Source organism: Periplaneta americana, chromosome 7, assembly GCF_040183065.1.
Source record: "Periplaneta americana isolate PAMFEO1 chromosome 7, P.americana_PAMFEO1_priV1, whole genome shotgun sequence".
Classification (NCBI taxonomy): domain Eukaryota; kingdom Metazoa; phylum Arthropoda; class Insecta; order Blattodea; family Blattidae; genus Periplaneta; species Periplaneta americana.
Genome location: NC_091123.1, coordinates 111816395 through 111835945, shown reverse-complemented (window position 1 = coordinate 111835945; position 19551 = coordinate 111816395). Strand labels below are relative to the sequence as shown.

The window sequence follows — 19551 nt, the reverse complement described above, 5'->3', positions numbered from 1 at the left end:
CATATTAAAACATAGGTCATTGAAGGTACAGTTGGAAATTACATTTAAAAAGAAACAACTTTTACTGGAACATTTTTTTCTAAGTTTTATTGTTTATTCACAAAGCAACAAAAATGGTATCTTAGAAATGCTTTCAGTTTGTTACGGTACTACCACCATTTGGCGGCCGGGTAGCTCAGTTGGTAGAGCAGCTGGCTACGGACTGGAAGGTCCGGGGTTCGATCCCAGGTGGTGACAGGATTTTTTCTCGTTGCCAAACTTTCAGGTTCACTCAGCCTCCTATAAAATTGAGTACCGGGTCTTTCCCGAGGGTAAAAGGTGGTCAGAGCGTGGTACCGACCACACCACCTCATTCTAGTGCCGAGGTCATGGAAAGCATGGGGCTCTACCTCCATGCCCCCCCAAGTGCCTTCATGGCTTGTTACAGGGATACCTTTACCTTTACCTTTACCTTACCGTTACTACCACCATTTGATTCTGTACATAGGATTTGGTCATCAAATTTTTTTTGTGAACAACTAGTATCATATTGTTTTTGAGAAAAAAGACTGATGCGGGTGGTCTGAAACACCTGGTATATTATGATAAAGAACGATTCAATCATAAGTTACCAGTATTCTTACTGAACTATTAGATTGCTTTGTGATGATTGTTTTAGCCTCTTGGTTGCTGCAGCATAGGGTACAGTACGTGAATTTTCCTTATCAGTTGCATTGAGTTGGTGACATTCTACTTACACTTCACACTGACAATTCCAGTTGTCTGAATTATATTGAGAAATTTGTATTTTTAACTGTGATTAGACAGTTCAGCAACATATATCCTTTGTTGAAATGTATCTACTGAAGAAGTCATACATACGACTTGTGTTTACACATTTTTTGGCAGAGTTCTCCAGAGTGCACAACCATTGAAGCATTACAGCTAACTCTCGATTATGCGGGCTAATTACTAGACAAATGTGCATGGATAACTGAAAACACAGATAATAAAATGTTTGCTTCTTATATACTAGGCATATAGCCTAGTATTGTTTTTGAAAATTTAATATGTCAAACATTTAACACAGTGTGGTCTGTGTGGTTGAAGGGCCAGATGACACTTTCAAAACTAATTTGTAGGTCAGAATGATGTAATATATTAAATTTTTATAATTGTTAGAAAAAGGAAAGAAATATGATACATGTAACTATTTTGACTTGTATTTTTTGAGTTTATAAACTGTGGAGATAACAATGAGATACACTTAAAGAGAAAATTGAGCTGTGTGTTGGATTACTACAGATTCAATATTCATTCGATTTATATAGTGATGATTTCAATAAATCTTACGATAATTTTTTTCTTTGCTCAGTTTTTAACAATTTAATGATAGAGAATTCACATTCACACAAGTATGTGCTACCAAAAATGGACTTTAACTATTTTCAAAACAAAATTTCTCAAGTTTGGGTACTATTTCTTGTTCCAGTCTCCAAATCTCATTGGATTGAAAATTTGTCATTGATATAAGAAAATTGTTATGCTTTGTATATCACCTAGATTCATCTGCAGATCTGGCTTCTCATCAGTCAGATATGCTTCCATAGGGTTGTTAAATAGAAGAAATCTAGGTTGTAGTTTATCAAAATTGGGAAGTTTTATAGTAAATTGCTTCAGAATCTCTGCTGCATATTCAGCAAATGGAGAAAAATAGGCATCTTCACACTTTAGCTTCATTGTAGAGCTACATTTCAAATGTTTTGCGTCATTTTTAGAAATAACTTCTTCAAAAATGATAGCTTTTTCCTAATCCAAACATTGTGACTTATAAGCTCTGTAATGTTTTATTTCTTACTTTAAAGCAGCGGTTCCCAAACTTTTTGAAACACGGAGCCCTTTTTCAAGCAAAAGTTTCTCGTGGAGCCCCAAGAAATGTTTAGTGTTTAGTTCTGTCTGTGTATGTTCTATGAAACATAATACACATGATATGTATACGGAAGTATGAATAATAAGGTATATATATATATATATATATATATATATATATATATATAAGGAAACAATAATAAAAACGAACTGGAGACAATATTATTTAAATATATAAAATGATAATTATAAGTAGTACTGGTAGTTAAGATATTTAGAAAATGTTACATTTAAACCCGAATTAATGTGAAGAATGTCTGTGTTTCTTATGACAGATTTCGTCAATGTCTGGTGTCACAGAAGTGAATTGAAGATGCATATCGTCTTCTGCATCCAAACAATTTAGCTTTTGAACTTAATATGGAAAGATCCTCCCCTAACAGCCCTAAATTCTAGAAGTGGTTTGCTTTTAAATGATGCCTGACAGTGGCTGTCCGAAACCATGTCTATAAGGACCTCATATTCTGCCGCATTGAGGACTGATAGTTTTGACTTCACTGGAAATGGATCTACTATCCACTCATATTTGTTTCGAATCTATTCCTGAGTGTCGCTTGGAAAGTATGAATTCATATTTTGAAGCAAATTATCGAGGCGCTATTTTATTATTGCTATGAATGAGTTATTCATTTTATGTTATTTTCTTCTATAAAGTTTGAAGTCGATGAGAAACATGTGAGATCCTTATTCTAGACTCTTTCCATGTAGAACGTTATTTTTTTCTTCAATGCGGCAATTTTGTCATTAGCATTGAATATAGTCTACTGTTTCCCTTGTATGGATGTGCTGAATTCGTTAATTTTTTTTAAAATGTGTGCCAAGTAAAAATTTGTACAACCATTTCTAATCATTCAAATAATCTGCTAGCAAACACTTAAGTCATTCAAAAGTGAAGACAATGCTTATCAAACGACAACCACCGCACCTCTGTGTGTAATAAATAGCTAATAACAATGACTTGTGTATATTTCCCGTATCTTCATACAGGATTTTGAGTAGCCTACACTGCAAATGTCGTGCCTTAACAAAGTTGATAATTTGTTGTCTAGTACTTGCTTTCATAATGTTGGTATTTTTTTTTTTCGTTGCGAGGGCATGTCAGTGTAGTGCACAATGACTACTTGTACAGTTTTTTCAAACTTTCTTGATCCTTGTAACAGTGCCAGCAACAGGACCTACCTGGTCTTTGCTTCATCTGCACACGTCAATGCAATTGTCTCATGGTATCAATGAAGGAGGATAGAACAGAGAAAAGTTCTCTTCAGCACCAGGACTCGAACTCAGGTTTTCAGCTCTATGTGCTGACACTTTATCCACCAAGCCACACCGGATTCCAGTTCCAATGCCAGATCGAATCCCCTCAGTTTAAGTTCTGTCTCTCAGTTTTACCTTTGGTGCCTACCCTCATGTACTGTGTGACAGTGGCACAATATCCAATGCACTATGTACAGAGGTACAGTACACTCATTACGAGTGACTAAGTGACCGGGATCCGACGGGATGAGCGCCGTCTTCAATCACTAAGTGATTATTCATGCAGATCATATTATTATAATACCATGGTGTTGAGTTTTCAATGAAGACATCTATCAGGGAAAAAAATTCAGTACCGCTTGTAGAAGATGGCAATAGCTTGCAGAACAAAATATCTTCATGAAAAGTACCGCACAAACGTCATTAGCACAGCTAATCCGGCAATGTCCGTGGATTCGTCAAGTTGTAGCAAAAATTTCGTTTGACTGATAAGGGAAATTATGGTATTTTTAACATCATTTGATAGATCCTGGATCCAATTACGCACAGTGTTATTTGATAAGGGCACACTGAAGATCAAGTTTGTATTTTTTCGTCCACTATGCACTTCACTACCTTCACTAATAGTGATTTTATAAGAATTTCGGCAAGGATGTGAGGTTTACCAGTAAGACCTAGGTCATGACTAACCAAGTACAACGCTTCCAGTGCTTTATATTTATTTGTCTTTACATGAGATAACATTTTTGTTTGAACTGCATGGAGTTCATCACATTTTCTTTTGAAATAGTCTGCAGTTTTATTTGTGAAGTCAGGATGAGTTTCGAAATGCTGTCTAAGCTTGGCAGGTAACATAGAAATATTGGGCAAAACTTTGTTACATTTCACACACTGTGGACGTCAATCAGCAAATTCAGTGAATCCCATATCCAAATATGAATCACAATATTTTCGTTTTTTACTTCCTTTGGTTACCTCTACACTAGGCATCGTAAACTCTGAAGCAGGATCATGTGCAGCATATCCTGAACTCAATCCCAAGTAATTCGCACTATCTTCTTCAAAAGTAAGGTTACAGTTGATGTTATCCCCCTTTGACTGAGCACTGATTGATGGCTGATGACTCTAGTAAATCTATTATTCCTGCTTCTATCTAGCAAGAAGAAATCAAACTACTTTCTGAGAAAGTACTATTCGTTTGATGGAAGGAGTTTACGTTTTTCGCACTAGAGACTAGATGAAAGCAGAAATTTTTGTCATTTTCATAACTGCCGTGGTCGGAGCCCCTGAGACTCACTTGCGGAGCCCCAAGGGCTCCGCGGAGCACACTTTGGGAACCGCTGCCTTAAAGTCTCAAATTAAAAATGTTCAGGTATTCTGTAAGGTCAGTCAGAAAAGGTAATATACACAACCACTCAGTGTTTTACAACTTTTATTTGTATAATCAAAAGTTTCTTTTTTTACATGTTTGCAAAAATTGAGGTGAATCCTTATTCGTTTTTTTTTTTTTTTTTTTTTTTCTGACACTAAGCCAATGTATTTCGGAATAGAGGAAAAAGTTAGTATATTGTACATAGCATCCAAGACTTCGAAGAATTGTACCATTTTCCAGTGACTTTGTGTTGTGATGGGGGAGGGTCCAGTTTATTACCAAACACTGGCTGGATCTGGCCGATGGACCACCAGTTGGACCACACTGATTTAACACATTCAGTTATCCCTTTTAACAAACTTTGAAGTATGTTGATACTCTTCTAAATTATGTGGAACAGTGGGATTTTAATTACACTGATACTGTTGAACTGCATAACACTCTTACTCTTTGTTGTATGAGAACAATAAGGATAATATGCATTGTGACCAATTGAGGGGCATTTTCACAAAACTCTTTATCTACATTTTTTTAGATTTTGAAGTTTTAACGTATCCTTATGTTTTTGGGTCAGGAGAATCCAATGGTGCTATCAGAATTAAGCTAAAGTTGGTAAATATATCAGTAAATTGATGTTGAAATAAAAGAGATTTTTCAAAGCTCGGTATCTACATTTGGCGAATTTTTACAAAACTTGTTATCTACAAGAGTTGGCATTAAATAAATGTTATATTACTTATTTTTCACTTGGTGGCCACGCTGGCTAAATAATACTTTGTATACCGTTTTCTTTCACTGTTAGACCAGTTTGTACTGCTTCAGGTTGCATTTAAACCTCAACATTCTGTAGACTGTTGCTCAGCAGAACAAGGTTAAATAATATTCAAGAAAAATGAGTGAATGTGTGTCACTCAGTGCAAGAGATTCCAAGAGGCGTTGAAGTGAACAAGAAATTCTACCTAAATATTAAAGGAATGTTGATTCTGGTGATTTACCGAATGTCACTTGTGTTCATGATCTTGACATCGAGAGCAAAAAGGTAAATAAGCATTGCCCCGCGTGTGATTTATGTTAAAATGACTTGATACACTTCAGACAAAATTTTTATAACAATGATACAAAGTTGAAGCAGGATATGTTTCTAATCAAGTACATGACAGTTGAAAACCATGCAAGGCGAACTATCACTAAAGAGGAGAAGAAGAGAAACAGATCTGTGACGATTTGCTACCATGTAACAGATGAAGATGTATCATGAGTGTTTCAAAGGACAGATTACAACGTCTGGCTAGAAAATATGTAATCACAGGACAAATTCCAAAAGAAAATCGTGGGTGGTCGGAAAAGAATGGAAGGGTTGAAGAGCAGACAGATCAGATTAAAAGAAACATTTTGAAATGCAAATGTAGCGAGGCACACTATTCCCGATGAGATACCTGCTGTTCTTTTTTGTCACCTGAACTGAACTTGATTACGTGAAAACGATAAGACAAGTGCATTCGGTTTGGTGGTTTGAGATGTTCTTTGTCTAAATACAAGTATTTCAATCTAGGATTTGGTTATCTTGGGAGGTCATAGACATCTGTTCTACACGTGCACAGTTCTTACTGAAAATTAAAGCTTCCTCTGTTGGATTAAAAAAAATGGGAACAGTATTATAGGCTTCACAAAATGAATGTCAAATTTTTTTTTTTTTTTCAAATATTAAAATCGACTATCTGTTTTGACTGCCAGCAAAACCAAACACTTCCCAAAAGTCCTGATATACAGGGTGTTTCATAATTCCTATTACAAACTTCTAGGGGTTGTAGAGGATACTAAGTATATAAAGTTTTGATTAGGAACCCATGTCTGGAAATGTATCGTTTCGATGAAAAATAAGTTTGAAGATCGAATCGATTTCACATCGCCTACTTCACTAGAAACAATGAAGATCTTCCTCCGACTCTACAGATATCTCATAAACAAGGTTCTTCATATGGTTCCAAAGGAAAAAGTCGAGAGGAGTTAAATCTGGCGACCGTGATGGCTAAGGAATTGGATCACCTCGAGCTATCTACCTTTCCCCGAATGTTTAGTGGAGACATTTGCTGACTGCAAGAGAAAAGTGTGCAGGTGCGCCATCATGTTGGAACCATATTTGCAGACATAGTGGCAGTGGCAAATCTTCACATAACTCTACCAGTACCTCTTGCAGGAAGGTCAAGTACCTGAAAGCCGTTAGGTGGTGCGTGGAACTACTCTTGTAGTGCACACTGGCAAGAGCTCATTGTCTCTGGTAAAGAGGGAGATGTGAAATCGATTCGATCTTCAAACTTATTTTGCATCAAAACGATACATTTCCAGACATGGGTTAATAATCAAAATTTTATCTACTTAGTCCCCTCTACAACCCATAGATGTATGTAATATGAATTATGAAACACTCTGTATAAAGAAGCTTATGAAATATTTTGACATAAATTGATAAAAGTAAAGTGTTATACCAGGATGTGTTGAAATGGTGCACACAGAATGACAATAACAACATCGACGCAGAATATCAGGAAGGAGCTCCATACTAGCTATATATTTCATACGTCAGTATTTGTGTTATCCTGTGAAAATAAGTATTTTTTGTGATTGTTTCACCAAAAATTTGGACATCATTATCGAACAATAAAATGTGTGTATACTGTAAATAATATAATATTATTGAGAAACACTGGTGCAGAGAAATGTAGAAAAACATTTATGCTTATTCATGGCTAAAGTGCAAATATTAATATGAAATGTAACATTTTCTAAAATTTTCAGCTTCATTGTGTAATGACAAAGCTTTTGTGTTACAATAAATATCAGTATGACACATAATAGAACAAACATTTTGGATAAATTGATATAAACCTCATATTAAGGGAAGCAGATAACGAGTTTTGTAAAAATTCAATAAATTTATTAATATATTGTAGGAAAATACAAATTCACAATTTTGTTTGAAATGTGTTTACCAATTCCATTCTAAGATTGCAATATATTATATTTTTTACGCATTAAATTTTCATCACGATATAGGTGTATTTTAAAAAACAGCTCTCCTGAAAAAACAGGTTTTTGTAGATAACGAGTTTTGTGAAAACGCCCCTCAATTAGAAGTGTTGAACCAATCAATCATTTCATCTGATTGTCAGTTGAGAAATATACATATCAGCCTTATAAACATGTTATTATCTGCTTTGCATCACTAAAGCAGGAACAGGTGATTTGTTATAGGCAGTCTTTTTATATCAATGTTACTTTGAGATTTACACACTCAAATTCGAAGCTTGATTCATAGGAATTTAAAATTTCGTGACAAAAATTAAGTAAATTAAACTTCAATGTTGAAAATATAACTTGCAAAATGGATAATCCTCGAGAGTTTGCTGTATGTTGTTAGATTTTTTAATAAGTGGTGAGCAACTGGTTCCATTCTTGATAAACTTCTGAAGTGTGCTATAACGAAACAAACATTTGAGGATGAAATAGAGCCCAAAAATCACCCTAGATCATATATACCCAGATTTCTTGGCCTTATACGCTTTGATGGTAACAACTTTTGTCGGGTTTACTATGCTGCCATCTAGTTGTTACATAAGGAGTTACGTCATAGCTCCCATTTGAATTGCATTAGCAACTGTACTGCCATCTCGTGTTCGTTTATGGTGGACGGGTGGCGATCCTGGTGGTTGTTCTCTTCAAAGTGCTACCGATTTTAACATAGGGATGAGCTATCTGTTATATGATCTAGGCTGTCACCTAGTACAAGAATTAAACATACTGGTACTGTAACATTTTGTGGTGGGGGATTTGAAATTTTGAAGTTTCATATGTAGGGTTGTGATTTTTTGGTATTAACGATATACGCGAAATGTGTTTAAAACATTTTATGCATGGAAAATGCAAATCCCTTAATAAAAGTTCAAAATTAAGTGAAATAATATATCCTCGAATTTTCGCGAAGTTGATATCATTCCACAAAATTATATCATAATCACGATATTTTCAATAAAAAAAAGTTTTATGGAGAATACACACAAAAATATCTCTTTGTTCCAAATAAAACGTGAAAATTTTCTTCGTTATAAAATATACATAAACATTTCTACATATTTTATTGTTCAGCATTACATGCATGTGATATCTAGCAATGATGTACGCATAGTTTCAGGGACTACTTCCAGGGAACAGCACTAGCAGACAATGGTAATTTCTCTTTCCCGCAACAACGGCCTTCCTGAGATCAAGTCAGTGTCGTCACTCCCTAACAGTAGAATGAAATTGAATTATGAATGTAATTAATGATACAAATAAATTTTCTGTTAGTTTCAAAGAGATTGTTTCAATAATAATTTTTAAAATGTTATTTTATAATTTTTTAAGTTTCTTTAAGGTGCGAAATATGTGCGAAATTGCTTCTTCTTTTTTTTTCTTTTACGAAATATTCACCGAAATTAAACTATTTTAATCACCGAAATCAGGGTAAAATAATCACCATAAAATTACACCCCTATGCATATATATAAGGTGTTGGTGGTGAGTTTTTGGTATCCCAATGTCGAATATTCTGGGTGTTCACAAAACCATTCAGGTGAAACCAATATCTTTATCAGTAAAAAAAGAAACATTGGATCTATGATTCTATCATGCAACGAGAAAATCGTGTGCACACTGCTGGATTATGGGACTCGATTTATGAACCACTAATGCCTTTTAGGGATGAAATATGAAAAATTTCAAACTCTTTACCACAGAACATTGTGATAAATTCAATTTTTGTGCTCAATTACAGTGAGGTTAGTTGGGGATGTTCGGGTTTTGCAGGAGCCATTCCCTGCCAAGGGATGGCATGATCACTCGGAATAGTGTGCCCGCATTCTCAATGTGCAGGCAATGAGTTGCACTACAGTTTTGCTTTAGTTGTGTTGTGAGAAGTAAGTTGGTGGCGAAAGTAGTAATCTTAAAAAGTTTAAGTTAAGTTTAAATTGCTCTGTGTAGACTTTTGTTGTAATGACTTATTCATTACGTGAACATACTTATCTGTACAATACATACATACAGAAACGAAAATCTTGTGCGGTGACAAGATGCAAATTTCGAGAAAAGTTTCCAGTGAGACCTGTTCCAGCTGCCAGTACAATAAGACTTTATAAGAAGTGCATGCGGGCAGGTTTGGTAAACGATCATAAATCAAAAAGAGAATGCCGTGTTCTGTTGGAAGAGAAATTAGAATGAGATTGGCGAAAGATTGGAACACTCCTCAAAAATCCCTCAGACGTTTAGTGCAGGAAACTGGGATAAGTAAAAGTTCTTCTCGTATAGTGACAAAATTACTTAAATTAAGGCCCTACAGATTGCAAGAAACTCCATAAACGAACTTAAACAGAATATAAGAGATGCAATAATTTCTATCAGTGCTGAAGAATTTGTAAGAGTGACTGCAAATTTCATAAAAAGATGTTAAATGTGTGTTGCAGTAAATGAAGGACATTTTGAGCAACGAATGTGAGCTTGGTAAGTACTGTAACTTTTAAGCGTTGTAACAGGATTGTAGGCCTAAAAGTGCCTGAGATGTGCTCGTGTTCCTCACGGTAACCAACACATTGATAGCCGGGCCGGCTCCGAATGAAAACCCGAGTATCCCACTGATCTCACTGTACATCCTCATACACCATCTTCAAGTGTTTATTGTGTTAGAGCACATTTCAGACGTTTCTTCTTATCTAGAATGGAACATATTTCTTACCACTTATTAAACAATTCAACAAATATAATATAATATAATATTATATATATATATATATATATATATATATATATATATATATATATATAAAAGCAATTCCATGACTATGTATGAATGCTGGTAACTTAGGTGTGATCCGCTCTGTATTTCTGAATGAGGAAGAAAGCAGTTGTGGAGGTTGTGAACAAAACAACTCATTTCCAAAATTGTATTTTTTTTTTCAGGAAGTAAAAAAAAACTATCACTTCATCCCAGAGTGAATGACAATTTTATGTGTGTTGCATGTTATGTCCGTTACTTTTATAACAATAAAACATACATGTCACTTGCATCAACTGTATCATAAAGTAACAAATATAAAATTACATGGTACCGGTAATTGTGTAGAAAGTATCGTCCAGGCAATCTTCTAGCAATAGGGGTACGGAGCACATAGGCTTACATTACCACATATATACAATATTTTAATTAAATTTTGACTCTCTAACGGGAAAATATGTGCCCAGGTCCTATTCTGGGAAGATGGCGAACTAGTCGGTACTTGCTACATAATGACCCATACCATAACACTTTTCAATAATTTCAACTAAAAAAAAAAATTAGCTCATTTATGTGAATGCACGTTGTGTGAAAATAAAAATATGAATTGAATAGCTTATCTGCCTAGATATTCTTCACTTTCATTCTACTGTATCATGGAAAAATGAATATATTATAACACTTTTATAATAATTTCAATTAACAACAAGATATTATCACTCTTGCACATAGGAGTGGAAATGATTGATTTTGAATGGATTGGTAATTGCAACACATACAGAATGTTGGAAATGTCCGTTTCCGATACAAAAAAAAAAGAGGATGAAAATATTGGCATTAGTATGATATGGAATTATCTGGTTTTGATTGATGATACTGGTTTTACCATACTGTTTCTTATGGAAATGGCCGTAAAAAAGAACTCAGTTTTTGTTTTCGGTGGAAATGACCAGTTTTGTTTGCAACCTTCACAATTATGGATTATTTAGAAGGGTGATTCTTTGTCTAGGTGAACAAGAAAGAGAATTGAAAAGGTTATCCTACTTGATAAATTGTTTCAAATATTGTTGCTAAATATACTTCACAATTATTGCAGTAAAGTGCGAGGTAATAAGATAAATAAAAAATCGTATGGAAATTCTAAGGTAGTGCTATGTTAATAAATGGAACAAAAAAAGAAAATGAAACACAAATAAATGGAGTAGGTTAAGACAGTACTCTGGAATTATAAATGGAGTAGGTTGAGACAGTACTCTGGAATTATATATGGAGTAGGTTTAGACAGTACTCTGGAATTATATATGGAGTAGGTTGAGACAGTACTCTGAAATTATATATGGAGTAGGTTGAGACAATACTCTGGAATTATATATGGAGTAGGTTGAGACAGTACTCTGGAATTATATATGGAGTAGGTTGAGAAAGTACTCTGGAATTATATATGGAGTAAGTTGATACTACTCTGGAATTAAAAACCAATTTGTACCAGCAGTGAGAGTAAAATAATGTTAATCAACCATTTTGGTCTGTTCTGTCCTCAAGTGAAGTCATCCTCTCAGCCCCTTTTTTATCTACCCAGATCACAATATTTGTCCTTTTAGGGTTACAGGATAGAAACTTCTTAAAAAGCCTTATTTCATTTTTTAAACATGAGTGTGCCATTCTTTTTTCTTTTCTAGAGTCTCGTTCATTTTATGTATATTCAACTTTTCCTTATGTTGCAATTTTGTTTGTTTATCTAACAGGGTATATTCAGTGACAAATTGTAAAAATCTCATCTTTACTGTTTCTGTCTTCCTCTTGTTGCTTCTAATCATGGATCATTTTTCACAACTGTAGGACAGTGTCTATGCTGCAATGATTATAAAATTTTAATTGAATTATTTTTCTGTTCTAAGAGATCCATGACCCAGATAGTTGAACGAGGATACTTGTTCTCTGAAGCTATTTTGCTACAGTCTTGTACTTCACTTGATCTTTTCCTTTGAAAGCCGTGACTTTCAATTTTCATACAGAAATATTGAAATTGTGATGTTTGAGATGGTCCGGGCATGTAGCACGTATGGGCGAATCCAGAAATGCATATAGAGTGATAGTTGGGAAGCCGGAGGAAAAAGGACCTTTGGGGAGGCCAAGACATAGATGGGAAGATTGTATTAAAATGGATTTCAGGGAGGTGGGATATGATGATAGAGACTGGATTAATCTTGCTCAGGATAGGGACCAATGACAGGCTTATGTGAGGGCGGCAATGAACCTCCAGGTTCTTTAAAAACCAGTAAGTAAGTAATATTTGAAATTGTAATCTTGAAATGTTTTCTCTAAATGAAAGTTCACCACTTGTAATTTATTTTAAATATCTTCCAAGATTACATGGTTGTCAGCAAATAACAGAGTTCCCAGATTCAGCTCGTTAATTTGAATTCCAACATGTAGTAAGATATGCCTCCATTTTCTAACAGTGTCTTTAAAATATAAATTAAACAGTGCTGGTGATACAGGGTATCTCTGTTTTACTGCTTGATTAATTGTGCATGCTTTACCATTGTATCATCTGCAGTATTTCAATAAATATTCTATTTTTCTCGTATAAACTGCATGAAATTTACTAAATGTGTCAGGAATTCTTGCAGAATTAGAACATCCATAATTTTTTTTACATATTACTTTATCACTAAGCTTTTCCGCAGTCTAAAAGGAGAATGTATAACGTTGGATTAAATTCTCTATGTTTTTATGACCTGCTCCGTGAAGATAAAATCACTGCAAGATCTTTCTTTTTCTAAATTCGTTTTGGTCTTTGCTTAAGGTAAGGCTGTACCAGACTGGCTATGCTGCTAGCATTGCCAGTTTTGTGGATCGCCTCACAATCTCGCTGCTTATGTCAGAGAACTGGACCCCCTGGCTTCCAGAGTTTGTGGAAACATAGCTTTAAAAGTTAATTTCTCACAGTAGGAATACCCTCCTGCCACAAAACACCACCTGCCAATGATTGTTTATGATCACAATCTGCTGAGAACAGTGCAGGTGGAGTGATCAGACGATATGGTGATCCAGATAATTTTTTCAGACAAAAGAGGAATTTGTGGTATGCTACTGATAGCAATAATAAAAATATAAAGAAATGAAATGGCTCTCTTAAAACTAATACCGGATGTATTGGGACTTGATAGGGGGGAAGTTGAGAGGAAAGTAAAAACCTCACGTCATTTTTATAGGCGAAAGAAAAAGATTGAAACAAAAAAATCTGGCAATGGTTTGCATATCACCATTTAGTAGAGCTGCTTATGGACAGGAATGTGCCTCGTGAAATTGAAGACATCTCTCAGGTTAATTTAAAACACTTTTAATATATTATACAAAAATATATATTTTAAGAGAGAACACACACACTACATTATTGATTAATTAATCCCTCAAACTCATTACTATTATTACTCACAACAATTACACATTGCATGAATATTACATATAAAATAAACTATTAAGTAGATATTACAGATATTAAGGATTTTCGAGAGTAAGGTGCTTAGGAAAATATTTGGAGCTAAGAGAGATTAAGTTACAAGAGAAAGAGGAAAGTTACACAATGCAGAACTGCACGCATTGTATTCTTTACCTAACATAAATAGGAACATTAAATCTAGATAGCCAGGGCATGTAGTACATATGGGTGAATACAGAAATGCGTTTAGTGTTTTAGGAGACTTAAGGGAAAAAGATCTTTGGGCAGGCCGAGACATAAATGGAGGTTAATATTAAAATGAATTTGAGGGCGGTGGGATATGATGTTAGGGACTGGATTAATCTTACTCAGGACAGGGACTGATGGCGACATTGAACCTCTGGGTCCCTGAAAGCCATTTGTAAGTAAGTATTAAGTAGATATATTTTATTATGTTGCTTACCTTAATGTTATTTTTCAAAGAGTCAATAATTGCAGAACATACTTCTGGAATTACTTTCCCGATTGTTTACCTTCCAATCTTGAAAAGATAGCTTAAGTTGCAAGTCTTCTGTGGCAAGAAGTGGTGGTGTTACAGCTAATCGTTTATTTATAGCAATTACTTTCCTGAAGTTTGCGTTTTGTTTTGGGTCCATCATACAAACAAGTTCTTCAAAATCACTGGTTGTTATCCTGAGAAAATTATGAAATCAATTTTGTATACGGCCTCCCATTGCTGGAACACTTAACACCTTTTACTAAATCGCACAGTGACTGAGCCATTATATATATCCCTTGCAAGTAAACTTTGATGAATCCAGAATTTAGTTAGTGGGGTTTAAAATGGGAGCGTCAGCTACTATGGCTCTTTGCACCCTTCTCTAAAATTGTTACTAAACAAACACAATACAATAACCAGAATACTTAAAAGAACTAAAAAGCTTTGTCACGGTTAAAACGAGGCAAACAATCCAGAATTTATGTTGTCGACCTTTCAACTATGACTAGATACGCAAAAGCGACTTCCTCCTTAACAATCGTTTTCTAATTAATTAAAATGTAATAATTTGCTCCAAGAGAAAGTCAGTTTGATGGAGCAGGTTCTCTTCTTCAGGAGAACCCATGCAGGTTTTTCCACCAAGTTTTTGGTGGCCATGCTAACGATGCTGTCAGCCTGTGCCAGTCTGACCACTAATAATGTTGATCAATGAAAATTAAAAATAAATGATCTGACAGGGTATTACTGTTGTGAAACTTTGGTTTAGCAACTTAGTCTTGGATAATAGCAGGTATTCAGGCATTGGGATGGTACGCAGCCCACTAACAGTGTATGTAAAAATGCGACATTTATTTTATTATATTTTTGATAATTATCACAGTTCATATAATTTCTTTTCCTTGCTTTGTTAACATTTTACATAATTCATTATGTAGTGTTGTTATTTTATGAATAACTACTGTATTTATAATAATAATAATAATAATAATAATAATAATAATAATAATAATATAATAATAATAATAATAATAATAATAATTTATTTTGCACACATTAGTTTTTTGTTATTTATTGTATAATTGCAATGCAGTTTTGGAGTACAAAACTAAAAAAATATATATTTTGGGAGGTACACTAGCAAAAAAGATTGAATACTACTGGTCTGAACTATGGCTGTTTTAAAAGTGTATGGTGCTATGAAAACATACTTTGATGTTTTTAAGGAGATACAAAATTATTGATAATACACGTTGGTTTATGGTCTTTTCAAAATTAGACTTATGCAGCACTAAATTATTGGGCAGATTTTGAGTTTGCTGACAAGGTAACTGTTCATGAAACCACGTGAAAACTTTCCTCAAACTGTGCACAATGTTATATTTTCATAGCAGGAAGATAATTATAATAAAATTAGTTGCCCTACCCCCATTATCTCCAGGCTTAGTTGCCTCATAAGTGACACCTGTCTTCAGACAGTTGACTAAACGACTAATTGTAAGGTTATGAAATTAAAACTTAAAAAAAATACTGTCAAGAAATTGAATAGTCCCCTGCTTTGAGTGAAGACAAACCATGTTGAGTGCATGAGCTCATCTCGGAAGTCACATGACAGGATAGGCTTTCACAGTTTTCTTCAAATAGGCACCATTATTTCTTAACATTCGAAGTTCTCACACCTTTGGATAACATGAATAGCTAGCTAGTTCTTTTATATTTGTATATCTGCTATGAAGATCTGTGTGTGCAGTTTGAGAGGAGGTTTCGACATGAGCTCATTAACAGTTCTCTTGTAAACATTTTTGATCATTTTTCTGAAAATACATGTTTTTATCAATTCTGATAAATTCCAACATTTCAATTGTAGTGTACTAGCTTTTCTACCAAAGTATTGAAAGATTTTGTATGAGACTTAATGTGTGTGTTTTAAGTGGAACTGGAAGTGCTCCAACCTTCTTCAAAGGAGCTCTTATGAAGTTCATGTGAAAATGTCCCACCATCAAACTGTGCACAGTGAGATAGATATACACACACATATACATATATATATGTACATATACATGTATATATATATATATATGTGTACATATACATGTATATATATATATGTACATATACATGTGTATATATATATATATATATATATATATATATATATATATATGCATGTGTATATATATACATATGCATGTGTATATATATATATACACACATATACATGTATGTATGTATGTATATATAAGTATAGAAGAAACTGGCTGCTCATCTATTGAGTCACCAATAAATGCCCACCTTGTCCCATGACATGGGAAATAAACTCTGCACTTAATAAACTTTTCCAGCTGAGTGATCATTGTATTCTGAAGGTAGTTTTTTCCATTCTTTATTCAAACTTTAATTTTGCAGTCAATTGGATAGTTTTTTTTTTTTATTTTCCTTCCTGCTGTGGAGATATAATTGAGGGCAGGTTTCAACACGAATTAATTAGGAGTGCCCTTGTAAATCAAAAAGTCAGCCTGGTTCTTTTCATGAGATGCAGAGTTTGTTTATAAACAGAGAGTTTCCATTGCAAGAACCTTGTGATTAGATATATAGGTTAAGAAAAGTCCGCAACTCAGAAACACAGAACTTAGAACCACGGTATAATTTAACTGTAATATACAACCATAAATTTCTTTAAATGTCTGTGATTTCAATTCCTTTTAAGCATTAAAAAAATATTCTAGTTAAGTCCTGATCTAGCATTGGTGCCAAAAGCCATTGATCTTTTGATACATTAAGTATTGTAGTTTGCAGTAGTGAAAAAAATGTTAGGTTATTTCACTGTTTTTTTTTTCTTGTTAATTTTATGATGATGATGATTGTTGTGCTAGTTTTGCAGTTTTTGAAGTAGTACTGTTGGAGAGAAGAAACCAGGGTTGCCAGATTCTTTCGTCAGGAATCCTGGACAGGTGATGATACTACATACCTTAACGTGACTACACATTTGAATTAATTCAATTTGTAATACAACTGATTTTATCCATTTTATGTATTTCAAGTAATTATATAGGGCATAAACTTTTAATTTTGTTACATTTTTGCTAGATTATGAAATTTCCTTGGAATTATTGTTAAAGTTTGGAAAAATAATGTCATATTATAGCCTGATCTATACAGAAAAAATGCACGATACAGTGTTTGAATCCTATAATAATAAATCAACTTCCAAAGAGAGTAAAGAATAAAAATATTGTATAATACCTGACACATACTACGGTATTATCGTTTTTATTTCAATATGATCTGATAGGAGATGCCAGGTGGCAATGATGAAGACGTTGAACATAGGTTGATCAGGGTCTTGAAAAAAATAAATAAGGAATTTTAAAAATAATTGTATAGAAATTAGTAAAAGAAATTGTATTTTCCTAGCTTTTTGATATTCCGGGACAGATATAGTAACTCAATCCAGGACATAGGACACACCATTAAATCAGGACATCTGGCAACACTGGAAGAAACTGCAGGTTAGAGGAATAGTGAGTACAATGTTGACACATTGAAGAAGCGTGTAAAAGATCACGGGGATTTCTCATGTGAAATGTTGCCTGCTAGTAAAAAGTTGGCATTATGTTCTTAGAAACAGAGTAACAAAACATCTTTCCAGATCACATGAGTGAAGTGTTGCTTTGTGGGATACCGATCAGTTTTGTGTGTTGTTAAATTTTTACCACTGTTACTGTGAAATTGATTATATACAAACGTGTTGTATTCATGTTTTAAATATATTGCTAAAATTTGAATCTTGAACTGCTGGATGGCAACAGAGTCTTGATTGTAGATGAGAACATGTTTCCAGTGCAATCATTTCGAAGATTGAAAACAAATACAGCTACTCAACATGCACTTGATGATATCAAAGGTGAGTATGACCCTGAGAGATGATAATAGTTGAAAACTAAGTTAGTGTATCAACCAACTATATTTATCGGTGTCAAGCAAAGTAGGTATTCCGCAGTATATATTTTAAAGTAGTATATTGTTATGTGCTCTTTCTGTAACTACCATTTGCGAATATGCCATGAAAAGTGCATTTTGGAAATTAATAGGTTGATGCATAAGTTTCTATCTTTCTTTTTACTGAAGTAATCTATTTTACATAAACAAAATACACCAAGTAATAAATATTATTATCACCCTGCGTTTGACAGTAACTTTTCGTTGTGCATTGACAGTACAGCACTTTTATTACAATAACACAATGTTAGTGAACTAGTACTATTTGGAAGAAAATTCACTAACTTTATCGTGATAGGTCACACAGTAAGAAGTAAGAAATGTCATCAGTAGCACCTTTCAAAGATTGGGTCCTATGACATGTTCATTCTTACTCTTCCACGAAGCTTCACTATACATTTTAGAAGTAGATGTACATGCTGCAACACAAAATATAAAACTATTTTCGTCACTAATATTAATCATTTAAGTTTCATTTTTATATTAAATGAAATCAGGAGAAATAAATTATAATTTTTGTATTTAGAAGAACTGGAGTACTGGTATTACAGATTTTAGTTGCAATGTTGGCTTGTTTGTTGGCAGTACGTTCTGTAGAATCTAAATGTTGTGCAGTGATCGGTTGATATTTAGCAAGCCACAAAATCCATCTGAGTTCCATGCCGATTTTTTATTCCAAATAAAAAATAGAACCTACAAAATAATATTTCCAAATAAGAGCTGCTGCACAGCCATTGATATCCACTGTACCACGCACTTTTAAAATGTTTGATGTAAGATCTTGCACCTTCTCTAGCTGATATATTAAGAACAGGTGTTGGTTTCCCTGCTCTTTTATCACCTTCAGTTCACCACAAAAATTGTGTAACACGCTACACACTATCATTTATAGGAAACATTCATAATTGTTAATAAAAATATTTTGAGTCATTACTTTTAAAAATAATTACAAAACTATCACTAAATAACTAATTATTTCATTTAATCTTCTAATAGATCATTTTAGCAACAAAACAGAACACAATCACTCTATTCACATGTTTCACGAACTGCAATGAAGAGGAAGAAATAAATGTGAACAGACAAGGAATGTATCTTTTTGTACTCATATGCCATTATTTTTTTTTCAAAAGTGTGATTTAGCCAAGTCAAGAGGCTACAAGGGTGCTTGTAGCTACAAAACAAATGTGTTATAAAAGATTAAAATACCCTCCGAAGACATATTCTACAGAAATCTTACAAGGGTTCATTGCCATGGTTACTGGAAACAAATC

General features: G+C 33.8%; 1 protein-coding gene across 2 annotated transcripts in view; it reads left to right on the top strand.

The window, feature by feature from the left end:
- The window catches only part of LOC138703365 (eukaryotic translation initiation factor 2 subunit 3, Y-linked), a 110717-nt gene that overhangs the window by 55029 nt on the left and 36137 nt on the right, over positions 1-19551 (top strand). The gene's annotated exons all lie outside the window — the stretch shown is intronic.